We start from the raw sequence: 17,563 nt of genomic DNA, 5'->3' as shown, positions 1-17,563 counted from the left end.
ACACCTCCATGTTAGAGCCTCATTGTGGCATAAGCCTATGTTGGGAAGCGGTAGGTAGGGTTAGGCGAACGGTGCCTGTCACGCCAAGATTCGTGGCTCGGCACATCAGGGTCAGGCGCCGTGCTTCCCTCCTGCCGTTCCAGTCTTGCTATAGCAGCCCAGTGGCGTTAACTGGGTTGCGGCTGCTGTGCTTCCTGTCCGATTGTGCCCCCTACGCACACGGACAACGCACCTGCTGCGCCACCTATCCGATTGTGCCCCCTACGCACACGGACAACGCACCTGCTGCGCCACCTGTCCGATTGTGCCCCCTACGCACATGGACAACGCACTTGCTGCGCCACCTGTCCGGTTGTTCCCCCTACGCACACGGACAGCGTACCCCAGGACCCCTGTGGAGTTAACAGGGTGTTCCTTATCCTCCTCGGCTTCCCGGTCAACGCTACTGGTGTACCCATCTGGCCTGACGTGTCCTACACACACGTGGCCAGTCGAGAGGTGGCCAGAAACGCTAATCGGGGGACCGCTCGGCCTGACGTGTCCTACACACGTGGCCGACAGGGCGCTTTCGTGGCGGTCTTCCGGTCAACGCTACCTGGTTACCACCCGGCCTGACGTGTTTCCTGCACACGTGGTTGGTGCACCAAAACGCTAATCGGGTTGTCGTCCGGTCTGACGTGTCCCACGTGACCGGTTCCCAGCGTTCCTGGGTTATCTCAGAGCCATCCAGCTCTATAATCTCCGCCTAACCCTCAGGTGCCAGCAGCTCCTTTGTCATCTGGAGCACGGTGGGCCCCGACTGGCGATTAGGATATATACCCCCTGGTCCTAATCTGCCGGTCCCCCTGTAACACCCATGCAGAAATCACTCAGTGAGAGTGACCACAGGCTGCCGGCTGTTAGCGGTGACTTTACCGCTCACAGCCGGGTTACCATAGCAACGGTGCTCCGATCACGTGATTCCTGGCTCACCGGCTGTGACAGCCAGTCCTTGCATGTGGGCTGACTCTGTAAAGAGCGCCCCATGCAGTAATGGTGTGTCGTCCGTGTGCCAGAGCATGTAGCCAGTACACGGAGATACACAAACTATCACCGCGTACTGGATAGATGCACTGACAGGACCTAGGAAAGGACAGGACAGGACATGACGTCTAGCCATGTGACCAGTCTGTAGCCAATGAGATAATAGACACGTGACTGGTCACATGGATATTTTGACGTTACAATAGGTCCTGTCATCACTGCTGGTTACCGGGAGGACGCAGCGATTACCGATGGAAAAGCTGTAGGAGACAGAGTGCAGGACCCATTGCGAGCACCGGTAAGTGTTATGGCAATGTTTATTAACTGTATGTGTACATTTATAATTTGTTTTTATGTATTTGTGATTGCCTCCCATTGTTTTCAATGGGGTTCGAGAGGTTTGTCGAACGACTCGTCGAACGGGGCACCGTTCGACGAATCGAACCGAACTCGAATTCTAGGGGGGTGGCTCATCTCTATACATTACCACACGGGATAGAGAAAAACGCCACAAATAGCAGAATTATAGGGTGTCAATATCATGTTCATATATACAAATTGCAAAACCCAATTTGCAAAAAGGCCAGCATGTGTGGAGTGGACTATTTCATCAACAATTGCATGATAAATATCAAAGGGCCCAAGAGCAGCTAAAACTACAGTTTTCCAAGCCAGGAGAACAAATTTGGTTCAAAATTTAATGAAAGAGAAAACCTCATATCAGGCCTATTAAGGTTGATATTTCTCACCAGATAAACCCAATACAATTTGTCTGGGATAGTTACAGGGTGATGCTACACATAACTATATAATGGAAGTAAGAAGGGCACAGCGGTAATGTGCCAAGTGGTATGAGGACCCGGATTTTCGCGATCACTGCTTCCTCAGGGGAACAATTCATATGGTGTCCCAGGCCGAGGGGGCTTTAAATACCCTCATGCTACAGATGAGGTGAATATCCAGCGGCACATGCACAGACGACTGAGAGGCAAGTCAGGAAGAATAGGCCGCTGACCCAAGAGGCACATGTGAGGGAGCATGGATGCATAACCATGTCGCATGCGCACACGGCACATGGCATCATGTGGCTTCCCGAGTCGCGCTGTCAGCAGCGAGTGCAAGTGCACAAGGGGGCAAGCTGAAAATTCCTTATTGAAGCAAAGAAGGTTCTAGGGCAGGGAACAGGGAGTTAGCTGGCAATCATAGCATTATAGAGGGGGAACATATCAGAGAAAAGTACACAGAAAAGTATGTAATGTTTCAAACTAAAAATAGACGGACATAGTGCCTTATAAATAGTAGACTTTAAACAGCATGTATATTTATTTGAAAATATATAAAAAAAATAGCAGTTGCAGAGCCTTATATACGGTGCCTTGCAAAAGTATTTGGCCCCCTTGAATTGTTCAACCTTTTCCCACATTTCAGGCTTCAAACATAAAGATAAACATTTTAATGTTTAGGTTAAGAATCAACAACAAGTGGGACACAATTGTGAAGTTGAACAAAATGTATTGCTTATTTTAAACTTTTAAAATAAATAACTGAAAAGTGGGGCGTGCAATATTATTCGGCCCCTTTAAGTTAATACTTTGTAGCGCCACCTTTTGCTGCGATTACAGCTGCAAGTCGCTTGGGGTATGTGTCTATCAGTTTTGCACATCGAGAGACTGAAATTCTTGCCCATTCTTTCTTTGCAAATAGCTGAGTGAGGTTGGATGGAGATCGTTTGTGAACAGCAGTTTTCAGCTTTTTCCACAGATTCTCGGTTGGATTCAGGTCTGGACTGTGACTTGGCCATTCTAACACCTGCATACGTTTATTTGTGAATCATTCCATTGTAGATTTTGCTTTATGTTTTGGATCATTGTCTTGTTGGAAGATAAATCTCCATCCCAGTCTCAGGTCTTTTGCAGACCCCAACAGGTTTTCTTCAAGAATGGTCCTGTATTTGGCTCCATCCATCTTCCTCTCAATTTTAATCATCTTCCCTGTCCCTGCTGAAGAAAAGCAGGCCCAAACCATGATGCTGCCACCACCATGTTTGACAGTGGGGATGGTGTGTTCAGGGTGATGAGCTGTGTTGCTTTTATGCCAAACATATCATTTGGCATTGTGCCCAAATAGTTTGATTTTGGCTTCCTCTCACTAGAGCACCTTCTTCCACATGTTTGGTGTGTCTCCCAGGTGGCTTGTGTAAAACTTTAAACAACACTTTTTATGGATATCTTTGAGAAATGTCTTTCTCCTTGCCACTCTTCCATAAAGGCCAGATTTGTGCAGTGTACGACTTCTTGTTGTCCTATGGACAGACTCTCCCACTTCAGTTGTAGATCTCTGCAGTTCATCCAGAGTGGTCATGGGCCTCTTGGCTGCATCTCTGATCAGTCTTCTCCTTGTTTGAGATGAAAGTTTGTATGGACGGCCGGGTCTTGGTAGATTTGCAGTGGTATGATACTCCTTCCATTTCAATATGATCGCTTGCACAGTGCTCCTTGGGATGTTTAAAGTTTTGGAAATCTTTTTGTAACCAAATACGGCTTTAAACTTCTCCACAACAGTATCACGGACCTGCCTGTTGTGTTCCTTGGTCTTCATGATGCTGGGCTTTAAACAGAACACTGAGACTATCACAGAGCGGGTGCTCTGGTCTTATTTTTCTCATTTTTCCCCCTTGCCTTACATCTTTTTTTAGCATCGTAGATTATTAGCATTGTAACTATCCATTAGACAGCAAAATGTGTCACTTTGGTGCTTTTTGGTTAGTATTTAAATCTCTAACTTCTGCTGTGCTATCACTGTCACTTGTCAAAGGGAGCCCATAAATGCTTTATCTTTTGAGATTTAGTCATTAATGAAAATTTGCTTTTTATACTGTTATAGCTCTAATTGGATATTTGTGCCATACAGTATATTTGTCCAGAGAACATTGGGTATATTAGTTGACCCTTCCATGCCTTTTGAGAATTCATTCCTCTATTAGCTTGGCAAACGCAGCTGAGGGAAAAGGCCATTGGTTACATCTAGATCCAGCTCAATGCAAACACTGAAGGTGTACCCATCCTGGCACATTTTTTGTTTGTTTAGGTGCTCACCATTTTTGCACCTTTTTCTTGTTTATTTTTCATGTTTTTTGATTATCTGGTTTTAGACTGAATTTCCTTATTATTAAGACATTGATGAGGTAGAAAAAAAAAACATTTGTGTAAAACAAGGAAACGCTAGAATTGAGTACATGGTTCAAAATTACCTTTTTATATAGACAGCCTTTTTGGTGTGACTACCTTTTAGTACACAGATTTGTTCTTTATTTATTTTATACTTATATATACAAAAATCTGGAGATGATTACTGTAGCATTTGATAACTATCTTTAACCCCTTAAAGGGAATCTGTCACCAGGTTTTTGTGCCCCCATCTGAGAGCAGCATAATGTAGAGACAGAGACCCTGATTCCAGTGATGTGTCACTTACTGAGCTGTTTGCTGTCATTTTGATAAAAATCAATGTTTTCTCTGCTGCAGTCTACCAGTTATACAGAGCTCACAAATATACTGGACTACCTGCAGCACACCTAGTAGTCCTGTAATGATAATCTACTGCTGATTAATCAGTGATTTTATCAAAACTACACTAAGCAGCCCAGGAAGTGACACATCGCTGGAATTATGATCTCTGCCCCTATGTTATGCTGCTCTCAGACTAGGTGCTCTTAGATTGCATGACTCATGATTATGTCTGATGAAGGGGATGGAATTTCCAAAAACGAGTTCACAATAAATCAGTGTCTGGTGGTTTCACCTGGATTGCCTTCATGAACGGCAGTGTGGCGTTTAACTCTATCATTGCTTCTTCATCTCAAATTTGTTTTTCATAAATCAATATTACACATTAAGATAAGCAGTTTTATCTTATGAGACAAATTTGCTTCTTTCTCGGCAACAATTGATCAGTCATTATCAAAATTGGCAAGATGAGGTTCTATGATGATGGTTGGAGGGAGCATATAATAATAATAATATAATAATATAATATAATATATTATATAATATATAATATTATTATTATTTTATTATTTTTATTATTATTATGATGGGAGAGAAAGCATCTAGAAGTAAAGGGAGGAGCTAGATACAGATGGAGGGAGGAGTTAGCAGAGCTCCACCCCCTCTTCCTTCCTCTATCTACATAGAATTTCAGTAAAAACTGCCATCCATATCCTATCTTAGTAATGGGAAATTATTCACTGAATACAGATTTTACCTCAGAATTGAGAATATGGACAATGACTGATCAATTCTCAGAGAAAGGGGCAAATTTCCCTGATAAGATATATTACAAAGTTGTTTATTTTCATGCGTACTATTTATTTGTGAAATAAAAATAAAAATGACAGTTACACTGTAAATGAACATTTCATTTATTTAAGAAAAATAACAAGAAATCACCAATATGTCAAATAACTATACCAATAAATGGAAATAAATTGCCCACTTTGAACAATCCCCTACCATAAAACAGTTCTCATAACTGATATCATTATGGATAGTCCCTGGTATATCCTCATTTTCCATACAGGAATATTGAAGGCAAAATGAACCATTGCATTGAAAATCAGGGTTAGCATGGTGTCTCGGTGGTTAGCACTGTCACTTTGCAGCGCTGGGGTCCTAGGTTAAAATCCACCAATGGCAACATCTGTAAAGACTTTATACATTCTCCCAGAGTTTGCCTGGGTTTCCTTCAAACTGCAAGGACATTCTAATAGGAAATTTAGATTGGAAGACCTAAGGGGGATAGTCATGATGATGTCTGTAAAGCTCTGTGGAACTCATGGCACTATATAAGAAGATAAAATCAATAAATATATATAAAATTAGCCAGTTGAATTTTGCTCTTTGTAGCTGATCTCCAGTCTAAGAACTTCATTTATATCGTTGATTGGTTAACAACTTATTTTAATCTCCCTGAAAGGTGAAGTCATTATTCACAATGAACTCATCGAAAGTAAAAAATGACATAAGCGTAGCAGAGGTGAAGGAACCACTGCCAGGCAGAGTTCATTACTGTACAGGAGGCGAGGGTGCAGTAACAAGGGAACAGCTTATTAATGGACAGGATGCCGTCTCTTGTCTTCGGGAACATCGACCTCAGGAGCTTCCCACTCTGGTACTGACACAATGGATGCTAGGTCTCTGCCACGATGCGGCTCACAGTCTCTTTCGCAGCCCGGCAACATGCTACTCTCCAAACTGCAGTCCTTGGACAGTCTCTCTCTGCCAGAGTCTCCTCTGTCTCTACTTATGTGACCCAATTTCTCCTGTTTCCACTCTAAGGCCCGTTTCACACGTCAGTGAAAAACAGTGACGTTTTTCACTGGCATGTAAAACACGCACATGTCCCTGCGTGTGCCGTGATTCACGGCACACGTGGGTTGTCTGAGTGCAATCCGGGCTCCGTTCTCCGTGGCTCGTGATTGCACTTAGAAAACAACTCACCTGTGCCTGCTCCCGCTGTCCATGGTGCTGATCGCTCCCGTGGTGCAGCATCCGGCCGGCGGTGACCCCCGCAGCAGCTGCTTCCGGGTCGGCTGTGTCGCGCATAATGAATATGCGCGACAGTAATCAGCCGGCTTAGAAGCAGCAGGGAGAACGGGCTGCAGAGGACATCGCTGGACGCCGGGTGAGTTAAAATGTTTTTTATTTTAAAAGCACGTTTTTTTCTGGCACGTGTTTCACGGACCACACCACTGCGTGGTCCGTGGAACATCAGTGATGCCAGAAAAAAATGGACATGTCTCCGTGCGGCAAACACGCACACGCGGGTACGCCGCATGGAGACACGTGCAGTGAAAAATCACTGACGTGTGAGCAGACCCATTTATTATAATGGGTCTCTGTATGTCAGTGATTCTGGTACATTTTAAAAAAAGCACAAACGTACCAGAATCACTGACGTGTGAAGGGGGCCTAAACTCTTCTCCTGCACTTTCTCAATTTCCCTCACTTTTTGGGCAGGTTGAATCCAACTGCACAGTTCAGAGAGCAGTACCTACTCTGCCAAATAGTCCACAAAAACACAGAACATAGGAGAACAGTGTCTCTTAAAGTCATAGGGTACTTATTCGTTCATAGGGGCAACTTCCCTACATAAGGACGTGGCCTTGGTCACTATGAAATGGGCACGATCTTCAATTATAAGTAACATTCATTTATTAAATTGAAAGGATTTGTTTGAGCAAATATATACCACCTCATAGCAATTTCTGTATTTCAAGAGGCTCCCAGAAGACCAAACATATTTGATCTATTTAGCAAAAATGACTCCACACTATATTTTCATACATCACATTTAATGACAATTTCAGTAAATCTGTCCCTTACGTGTATGACATTATCAATCATTTGCAGATCCCCATTCTGTGGGATGTGAACCCATTGTGCATTTGACATCATTTTTTAGATTTCAATCTTGCATATGACAAATCTGAATAAAGCTTGTGGTGGACAATCCTAATAAAATGTAAATGGTCAAATGCACGAAAAGAAGCTTTTAATACCTGATTTGCTACAATTAGAAGTAAGAAGCCTAAAATATAACTTTTAATATGGTATGCATAAAAAGGACTAACAACACTTAACGCGTTTCATCATATATCCTCAGGAGAGTGGAGTAACAAATCCACATAGAGTATTCCGTGTCATACATAGAACCGGCATATCCGCCAAAAGGTCCAGACACAGATCCAAACTTGTTAAGTGTCCTTCATAGGACCGGCAAATCAGCCACTGTATAAATTAAAGAATCATACCATCATTACCAATGACAAAGTTGCCCTGTGTCCCATAGTCCCGCCACAGTCAGTTTAAACTTACCGGGGTCCCGACACCTGGCATAAACACATGCTGCGCCGCCATGACCGACGCCAGCACTCTTTTTAAATAGCAGAGCATTACCGCTCTGGCGTGTGACATCACATCCGCGTCACGGGTGACCGCCCACTTCCTGTCGGGCGCCCCGTGTTGAGACGCAAACTTAGCATTGCGGATGGAGTCTTGGAACGCAGGCCTACTGCGCATGCGCAGAGGGTTCCATTACAATATACCTAATGGGAGCAATGGGTTTTACGGGCCTGCGCTCACTTCAACTAGAATGTTGTAAACCGACAAACATTCATCAATAATGCTGCATTGAGGCAAAAAAATGCCCCATATGCAGCAATCCAGATTAGATAAAGCTGTAAGTTTCTGGTACCGGAACAGTATCAAACATTCGTGGCTAATGAAGCAAGTAGGGGAGAAAGGGGAGGGGGGTTGGGGGAGATCAATATCAGAAAGGACAAACTGGTCAGAAGAGCGGAGAGACCTGGGCCTAAAGGATGGAAAGTAAAGTACCACCACCGTAACTGTTAATAACCCTACATTAATTCTGCAACTACCTATCATGTGGGGGTCGGCACCCTAAAAGGACGGTGGATGGTGCCCCCACTCGGCCGTCGTATGATCCTTCTACATAACACCCTGTCACTAAGTTACACAAAGGGTGCAAAGGATAGAATCTCATTTAGGCCCAGAGGTCTCACCGTCCTGAGCCAGAAAATCCATCTGGTTTCCTGTTTTAGGATCAGGTTGTCCCAGTCGCCTCCTCTTATAGGTTGTTGTATTAAATCAATGCCTTGGAAAAAGATGACGCTGGGGTCGCCATTGTGATTTTCATTGATATGTCGTGCCAAAGGAGTATCAATGTTCTTTCTTATGTCTCTTAGGTGTTCACCTACTCTACGTCTGAACTCCCTTTTTGTCTTGCCCACATATTCTTTCAGACAAACACAGGTGGCTTTATAGATAACCCCTTTTGATCTGCAATTGATGAAGTGTTTGATAGTGTAGTCTCTTCCAGTCACACTGGATTGGAATTTATTCCCTGTTTTGATAGAACCACATGCTACACAACCACTGCATCTATAGCAACCTTTTATGTTGTTTTGCAGCCAAGACGTTTTTTTAGGGGCAAAATGGCTATGGACCAACCTGTCTCCTAAGGAACGTGCCTTTTTGAAGGTGATTGTAGGGGAAGATGTCACCAGTGGGGCAATATCATCATCCATCTGTAGGACTGACCAGTGTCTGTTGAGGATGCTACGGAGGTCCTCAGCACCATTATTGTAAGTAGTTATGAAGCGTACTCTATCCTCCCTTGAATTGTTTTGTGGACCGGGATTGAGAAGAGTCGTCCTGTTTCTCCCATTTGCTTCATGGAAGGCCTGGTTAATGACCTTCTTGGGGTATCCTCTCTGTTTGAGTCTACTATTGAGATCTGCCGACTGTTTCAAAAAAAGGGGGGTATCAGAGCAGTTCCTTTTAAGTCTCAGGAACTGGCCTTTTGGTATCCCCTTCTTCTGACTCAGAGGATGGCCACTTTCCCATCTTAATAATGAGTTGGTTGCTGTAGGTTTTCGATGGGTACTGGTTTTAATGATACCACCCTCACCCTTTTCAATCAAAACATCTAGGAAAGGGAGTCTTTCATTATTCCATTCAAAGGTGAAATTCAGGCCAAGTGTATTAATATTGAGGGCCTCTACCATCACTGCCAGTTCCGACTCATTCCCTTTCCACAGCATAAACACGTCGTCTATATATCGACACCAAAGGATTATCTTGTCTGTGGGGATGGATGAGTCTTCTCCAAACACCATAGTCTCCTCCCACCAGCCCAGGGTTAAGTTTGCGTACGACGGGGCACTAGGACTCCCCATCGCAGTACCCCTGAGCTGGTGGAAGAAGGCCCCCCCAAAAGTGAAGGTGTTACACTTCAAGCCAAAATCCAGTAGTTCCAAAACGAAAAGGTTGTGACCATCAAACTGTCTGCCTCTACTTTTAAGATAGTAGTCCGTTGCCCTCAGGCCATCCTCATGTTTGATAGAGGAGTACAAGGACTCGACGTCAATACTTACAAGCAGAGTATCATCTTCTATCATTACTCCCTCCAATTTATTGAGAAGATCAGTTGTGTCTCTCAGATATGATCCCATAGACAAGACAAACGGCCTCAGCACTCTGTCAACATATATTCCCACATTTTGGGTAATACTCCCAATCCCCGACACGATGGGTCTGCCACGTAGGGGTTCAAGCCCCTTATGTATTTTTGGAAGGCAATAAAAAGTAGGAATGGTCGGAAATGTAGGTAATAGAAACTCAAATTCAGATTTGTCTATGAGGTTATTAGAAAGTGCCCTATCAAGGATCCCTTGTAGTTGATTTGAGTAAATACGGGTCGGGTTACCAGTCAATTTTTCATAGTTGTCTGTCTCATTAAGGATGTTCAAGCATAAACTCTTATATTTGCATACATCCATTATCACGACGTTACCGCCTTTATCAGACTCCTTGATAACAATGTCATCATCATTTTCCAGTTCCATCAGACAATCCATCTCAGATTTTGTCAGATTGAATTTCCTTCTGTGCTTACTCACAATGGATTCTAGGTCCCTGGTTACTAGGTTACAAAAGATATCAATGGAATTGACTTCGTTGGTGATAGGTGGCATTTTTTTACTCCTCAGTTTTAGGTCCGTAAATGGGCCTTTTCCCTCAAGATTAGGGTCGGAGTCTGCCAGATTAAATAGAAATCTCACATCCTCCAGCATATCCTCAGGTATCCCCATTTCTTTACATGTTTTTTTATTCTCAAGAGAAAAGTGCTTTTTCCATCTTAACTTTCTCACAAATAGGTTCAAATCCTTGACTGCCTCAAAAAGGTTGAAGTCAGTGGTAGGTACGAAAGAAAGTCCTTTGCTAAGGACTGCCATTTTTGGTGCAGACAAGGTTTTTTTAGATAAATTAATTATCTGATTTGTTCTGTTTGGAGATTCAGGTTTTGATTTGTCGGGGTCTTTTTGCTCCGCAAGTAGTGGCCCTGGTCTAAAAAATGCCCTGAATTATGACCACCTCTATTCTGATATCTCCCTCTGCCCCTATTTTTGTTTTTACGATTACGACCACCACCCTCTGTATCTGAGGCCTCAGTGTCTGTAGAAGTCCCTTCTGTATCGCTTACTTTATTAAATCTGTTAATAGGAAAAAAGTAGGCTTTATTGTCTCGGAAATCCTGTTTATCTCTAATATAGAATTTATGCTTTTTTTCTTTTAGATGGTATTGGTGTTTTTCAATAGTATTCTGCAGGGCCGTCTCTTTGGCCACAAATTCACTCTCACCCACAAATTTCCTTGTGGTTTCGGTTTGTTCTTTTAGTTGGATATCTAGATTAGCTAAATTCTTTTTTTCTTCCTCTAATAGCAATAACATCAATTTTAGGGAACATTCAGTAACTTCTTTTTGCCATTTAGTAGTAAGTTCAGGATTTTTATACCGAAAATTAGGGGTTAGAGAAATTCTGAGGTTGCGAGGTACGATTTTTTCTTTTAAGTAGCACTCAAGAGATTGAATCTCCCACCAGGAAGTAATTCTATTTTTGTAAACCTTAGTAAGTTCTCTGAAAGCACCATTCAAAGATGGCGTGTATTTCTTCTGCACAAATGACCCTTCAGAAAAGACCTCCCTTGCTTCTGAGGCCCATATACTTGTATCTAGTCCAGTAGCCAAGAAACCAGCCATATCTATAATACCAACAAATATAGCAACTGGATAGGGATATACCGTAGGTGAAAGTAGTAATAGCTAGGTAACCCAGCAAAATTAACACGCCTAAAATATAACTTTTAATATGGTATGCATAAAAAGGACTAACAACACTTAACGCGTTTCATCATATATCCTCAGGAGAGTGGAGTAACAAATCCACATAGAGTATTCCGTGTCATACATAGAACCGGCATATCCGCCAAAAGGTCCAGACACAGATCCAAACTTGTTAAGTGTCCTTCATAGGACCGGCAAATCAGCCACTGTATAAATTAAAGAATCATACCATCATTACCAATGACAAAGTTGCCCTGTGTCCCATAGTCCCGCCACAGTCAGTTTAAACTTACCGGGGTCCCGACACCTGGCATAAACACATGCTGCGCCGCCATGACCGACGCCAGCACTCTTTTTAAATAGCAGAGCATTACCGCTCTGGCGTGTGACATCACATCCGCGTCACGGGTGACCGCCCACTTCCTGTCGGGCGCCCCGTGTTGAGACGCAAACTTAGCATTGCGGATGGAGTCTTGGAACGCAGGCCTACTGCGCATGCGCAGAGGGTTCCATCTTAACTTTCTCACAAATAGGTTCAAATCCTTGACTGCCTCAAAAAGGTTGAAGTCAGTGGTAGGTACGAAAGAAAGTCCTTTGCTAAGGACTGCCATTTTTGGTGCAGACAAGGTTTTTTTAGATAAATTAATTATCTGATTTGTTCTGTTTGGAGATTCAGGTTTTGATTTGTCGGGGTCTTTTTGCTCCGCAAGTAGTGGCCCTGGTCTAAAAAATGCCCTGAATTATGACCACCTCTATTCTGATATCTCCCTCTGCCCCTATTTTTGTTTTTACGATTACGACCACCACCCTCTGTATCTGAGGCCTCAGTGTCTGTAGAAGTCCCTTCTGTATCGCTTACTTTATTAAATCTGTTAATAGGAAAAAAGTAGGCTTTATTGTCTCGGAAATCCTGTTTATCTCTAATATAGAATTTATGCTTTTTTTCTTTTAGATGGTATTGGTGTTTTTCAATAGTATTCTGCAGGGCCGTCTCTTTGGCCACAAATTCACTCTCACCCACAAATTTCCTTGTGGTTTCGGTTTGTTCTTTTAGTTGGATATCTAGATTAGCTAAATTCTTTTTTTCTTCCGGTACCAGAAACTTACAGCTTTATCTAATCTGGATTGCTGCATATGGGGCATTTTTTTGCCTCAATGCAGCATTATTGATGAATGTTTGTCGGTTTACAACATTCTAGTTGAAGTGAGCGCAGGCCCGTAAAACCCATTGCTCCCATTAGGTATATTGTAATGGAACCCTCTGCGCATGCGCAGTAGGCCTGCGTTCCAAGACTCCATCCGCAATGCTAAGTTTGCGTCTCAACACGGGGCGCCCGACAGGAAGTGGGCGGTCACCCGTGACGCGGATGTGATGTCACACGCCAGAGCGGTAATGCTCTGCTATTTAAAAAGAGTGCTGGCGTCGGTCATGGCGGCGCAGCATGTGTTTATGCCAGGTGTCGGGACCCCGGTAAGTTTAAACTGACTGTGGCGGGACTATGGGACACAGGGCAACTTTGTCATTGGTAATGATGGTATGATTCTTTAATTTATACAGTGGCTGATTTGCCGGTCCTATGAAGGACACTTAACAAGTTTGGATCTGTGTCTGGACCTTTTGGCGGATATGCCGGTTCTATGTATGACACGGAATACTCTATGTGGATTTGTTACTCCACTCTCCTGAGGATATATGATGAAACGCGTTAAGTGTTGTTAGTCCTTTTTATGCATACCATATTAAAAGTTATATTTTAGGCGTGTTAATTTTGCTGGGTTACCTAGCTATTACTACTTTCACCTACGGTATATCCCTATCCAGTTGCTATATTTGTTAGAAGTAAGAAGCCTTGAATAATGATGGGATAATTAGTAGTTATCCTTTACAATGTTTCACAAGATGGATATTCGTACATGGGTTTTATAAAACAGGTACTTATATTTCAAGCTTGCAAATGAGGAACACTATTTATGGTTTGTATTTGCTTTTTTCTATTTTCTCTTTTGTTTCTACAAATATTGATGCATTCAGTGAATTACACTATCTGTGCCGCCTATTAGTGAATTGTGTTTATCTTATATGTCATTTACTTCATCTGATATTTCTGATTACCATGATAAATGCATGGGTCATTAGACAACCCTTCATTACATCCCCTCATTTATACAATGTAAAGAGCACTAGTCCATAAGGGATGCTGTAGGCAGGCATTGCAAATGAAAGTTCAGTCGTATGCCTTCTTTATGCAGTAAGAACTTCTGAAGCTTCTGGCCAATCTTGGCATAGCTATGACCTTCTTTTGTGCAATTCTTCGTACGTAGTTTGTAAATTACTGTGTATATGTATTGTACACACAGTTCAGAATATTTATTATATTTTTAAAATATGAATACAAGTGAGCGAAAAATTACTAACATTCCAAATATATAGGAAAAAGGAATTCTTGACACCTCTTAAATTAATTTAAAAAATCAACGTTTTATATATTTCAATCCATTAAAATATGTGTCACAACACGTACACGTGATTCTGGAATCAGCATCATGATGAACTTCTCTTTGTTGTTTCGGAAATAGCTAAACCAGTTGAAAAAATTACATCTGTCACAAATCTTGTAGAAATGGAAGCCATGATGCCAGTGTTAACTCCTTATGGAGTGGCAGTTTTCGGCTTTAAGCACACAGGATATTTTCTTCTTTCTTTTTCATTGTTCACTTCAAAAGCCATAATTCTTTTTACTTTTCTATTTAGCTTCACGAGCAATTGTGTAACTACTGTTCTATGGGCTCCATTGCAAAATTTGGATCTAGACCCCTACCAGCAGGTTGGTAAATGGACAATGATATTGTAATAATGTCTTCCATCCTGGCCCATATGCTTTAATAATGTCCTCCATCCTGGCCCTCATTCTATAATAATACTTTCAATTCTTTAATTATAGCCCCCATCCTCTAATAATGTCCCTTGTTCTGGGCCCCCTGTCACGATGACATGGGCTAGCTGAGAACCTGGGCTCCTAAACTGTCCCTCAAGCTAGGGGGCCCTATGCTATCCCTATCCTCTGAGATACTCTTGATGGTAGAGAGGCCTGAGTTGTCTTCCTTGCCCTGCTCCTGACCAATCCTGATTCCCCTTTCCCCTCTCCCCAGGGAGGGATGGGACAGGAGTGTAATAAAACCTCACAGATAAAGACAGATAGGGGAAAACCAAAATTCTGTCACACAGCACAGAGACAAAAAGGTAAAGAAAATAAGAGGATGAGGAGGAAAAACAAGATAAGGAAGGTAACTGCAAAACAACAGGGGTACACTCCATAACTGCACCAAGCAAAGAACACAACTTTCCCCAGTAAGACGGGGATACCTCACCTCACAGACCAATATAGAATAAACTATAGCTAGCATGGGTGGAAGGTTTCCATCAGCATAAATATGAGGAGGGCAGATGTGGTAGGTATCCCCACAACATATGACCAAAGGAACAAGAAGACCAGCAGAGATTAATTCTTGCTAGCCTGCCTATGACAGCAGGTTGATGCCCGAGTCTACTTGTGATGATCCCAGACATCAGAGATACCATCAGGTGTAGTGTAAGAATCTGCAATCTGACCAGAGCCCAATACTGCCATGACAATCGGCAAAGAGTGTGCAAAACTGTATGTGACACCCCATTCTGTAAACTGTCCCCTGTACTGAGCCCCATTCTGTAATAATGTCTCCTTTTCTTGGCTCCCATTTTATAAATATCCCCTGAGCATGGCCTCCATTGAAATAATGTCCCTTGTCCTGTAATTATGTCCCCCAACCAGGAATAATATCCCCCCGATCCTGGGCCCCCATTCTAGCTTCAATAGTACATTTTAAAAAGAAACAAATGAGAAGCAGGAAAGTGAAAGCACAACTTTAGGCTCTTACCTCATCCTCAATAGTCACATGTAGGCCAAAAGGGTGTTCTTTTGGTATTTTCTTGAAAAGTATATGTGGGGATACCTTTTTTTTTTAGGCAGCCTGTAGGCATAGTATAGGTATACATAAACTGATGCATGTGTTACTGTGCACAAACATTTGCTTGAATGGTTTCAAAATGTCCTTCAAACAAAAATTGTACTATTGCCTACATCTGTGAGAGTCTGAAATGTGATTGTGTCAGCAGTGCAGTGGGACCCTGTGAGTTCTGCCTGCCTGCACTGATCAGGGTTTTGGGTCAGAGACCCTGTATCTGCAGGAGTTACCTCAGAGACAGAGTGCTGAGCCCGGGCTGGCTGAGGGAGACAGCTGTTTGACGCAGCAGAGTTTACACAACTCCTGATCGTTGACCGCACAAGAACAAGGAGCGTTGCTGAAGGAATTGGACCACATTGTGTGAGAGAAAGGAGCTCCAATTTCCTGAGGGGAGGGCTGTTCTCTGGACAGGAGGAAGCCTGTGTGCTGTCTGAGGATTACTACAGAGCTGTGGGCCTGAGATCGTGTTCTGTGTGGAGTAATTGGCTAATATCGAATAAGTCCGGGGTCCCTGCGTGGTAAGACCAGGGTGGAGACATACCTAGAGCAAGAAGTGTTTCCTTTTTCTTCCTTCTTTGGAATAATATACAGCGAACTCGGACCACAGACCTGTGTGAAACATCCGTGGAGGTTAACAGTACCATAGTTTTAAGATACCCGGTATCCCTTTGTGCAGTGTAAAACAGACGTTGGTAAAATATAAGGCTTTGTTATTAGGGGTGATAAGTTATACTCAGTGCGCCATCTCAGAGGTTTCCTTAGAGTGCCCCCTGGATTTACACCTCTTGTCTTTATAGTTAGGCTATGTGCGCACAGTGCGTTTTTGGCGGCGTTTTTGCGCGTTTTTCTGGTGCGTTTTTGGCATTAAAACTGCATGACTTTGCTTCCCCAGCAAAGTCTATGAGTTTTCATTTTTCCTGTCCGCACACAACCTTTTTTTAAGCTGCGTTTTTGAGCTTAAAAAAAAAATGGACATGTCAATTCTTTCCTGTGTTTTTCTGCGTTTTCCCCCCATGCAATGCATTGGAAAAACGCAGAAAAATGCAGAGATCAAAAACACAGCAAAACACAGCCAAAAACACACCAAATCGCGGTAAAAACACATGCATTTTTTTGCCACTTTTTTTGCCGTGGGTGCGTTTTTGTGCGTTTTTAGCGGCCAAAAACGCACAAAAACGCAGCGTCAAAAAACGCAGCGTGTGCACATAGCCTTAATTGTTTTTCTTCGTTCAACCTGGTGAGTAGGTAAATTTATTCCCGGTTCCTGTGGTAATATACATAACCCGGGAAATCTGAGATCGGCGCATTGATTCTGGCTAAAAGCTGAGTGTGTTAATTCCACTTTTGTGGTGCTTTGAGGGGTTCTTTTAAGTCAATCATTATTTATCGTGGATCGTACTCTAATTCTCAACCCAGTAAAGGAACCCTTGTTTATTTCTGCCTCTGCCTCTGTTTGTGACCCACTGGATTCTCTTCGGACCTACGGTCATTACACATCTATAATAATTTTACATAAATTTACAATAGTAGCACAGTAGTATATTTGGAATGTTTACTATAGAAATATAAAAAAATCTGCAATGTGTACGAAATACTGAGATCAAGTGCCATGTGTGAAAGTGCCTTTTGGGAAACAGAATAAATGTTTCACATTGGGTATAGCAACCTTATAATCAGCATGTGTTCTGTTCAGATGCCAGTTGCTGAGCAACTGTGGCATTGTCAAAGCAATGGCTTTTGTATTCAGTAAAAAAACATTAGCTGTACATTTGTAAAAAATACAATTATTTTTAACTTTTCTTTTGGCACAGATGGTCCCAAAAGAACATCA

This window comes from Anomaloglossus baeobatrachus, chromosome 4 (assembly GCF_048569485.1).
Source record: "Anomaloglossus baeobatrachus isolate aAnoBae1 chromosome 4, aAnoBae1.hap1, whole genome shotgun sequence".
Lineage (NCBI taxonomy): Eukaryota > Metazoa > Chordata > Amphibia > Anura > Aromobatidae > Anomaloglossus > Anomaloglossus baeobatrachus.
The sequence above is the reverse complement of the archived record's forward strand: the minus strand, read 5'-3'. Positions refer to the sequence as shown.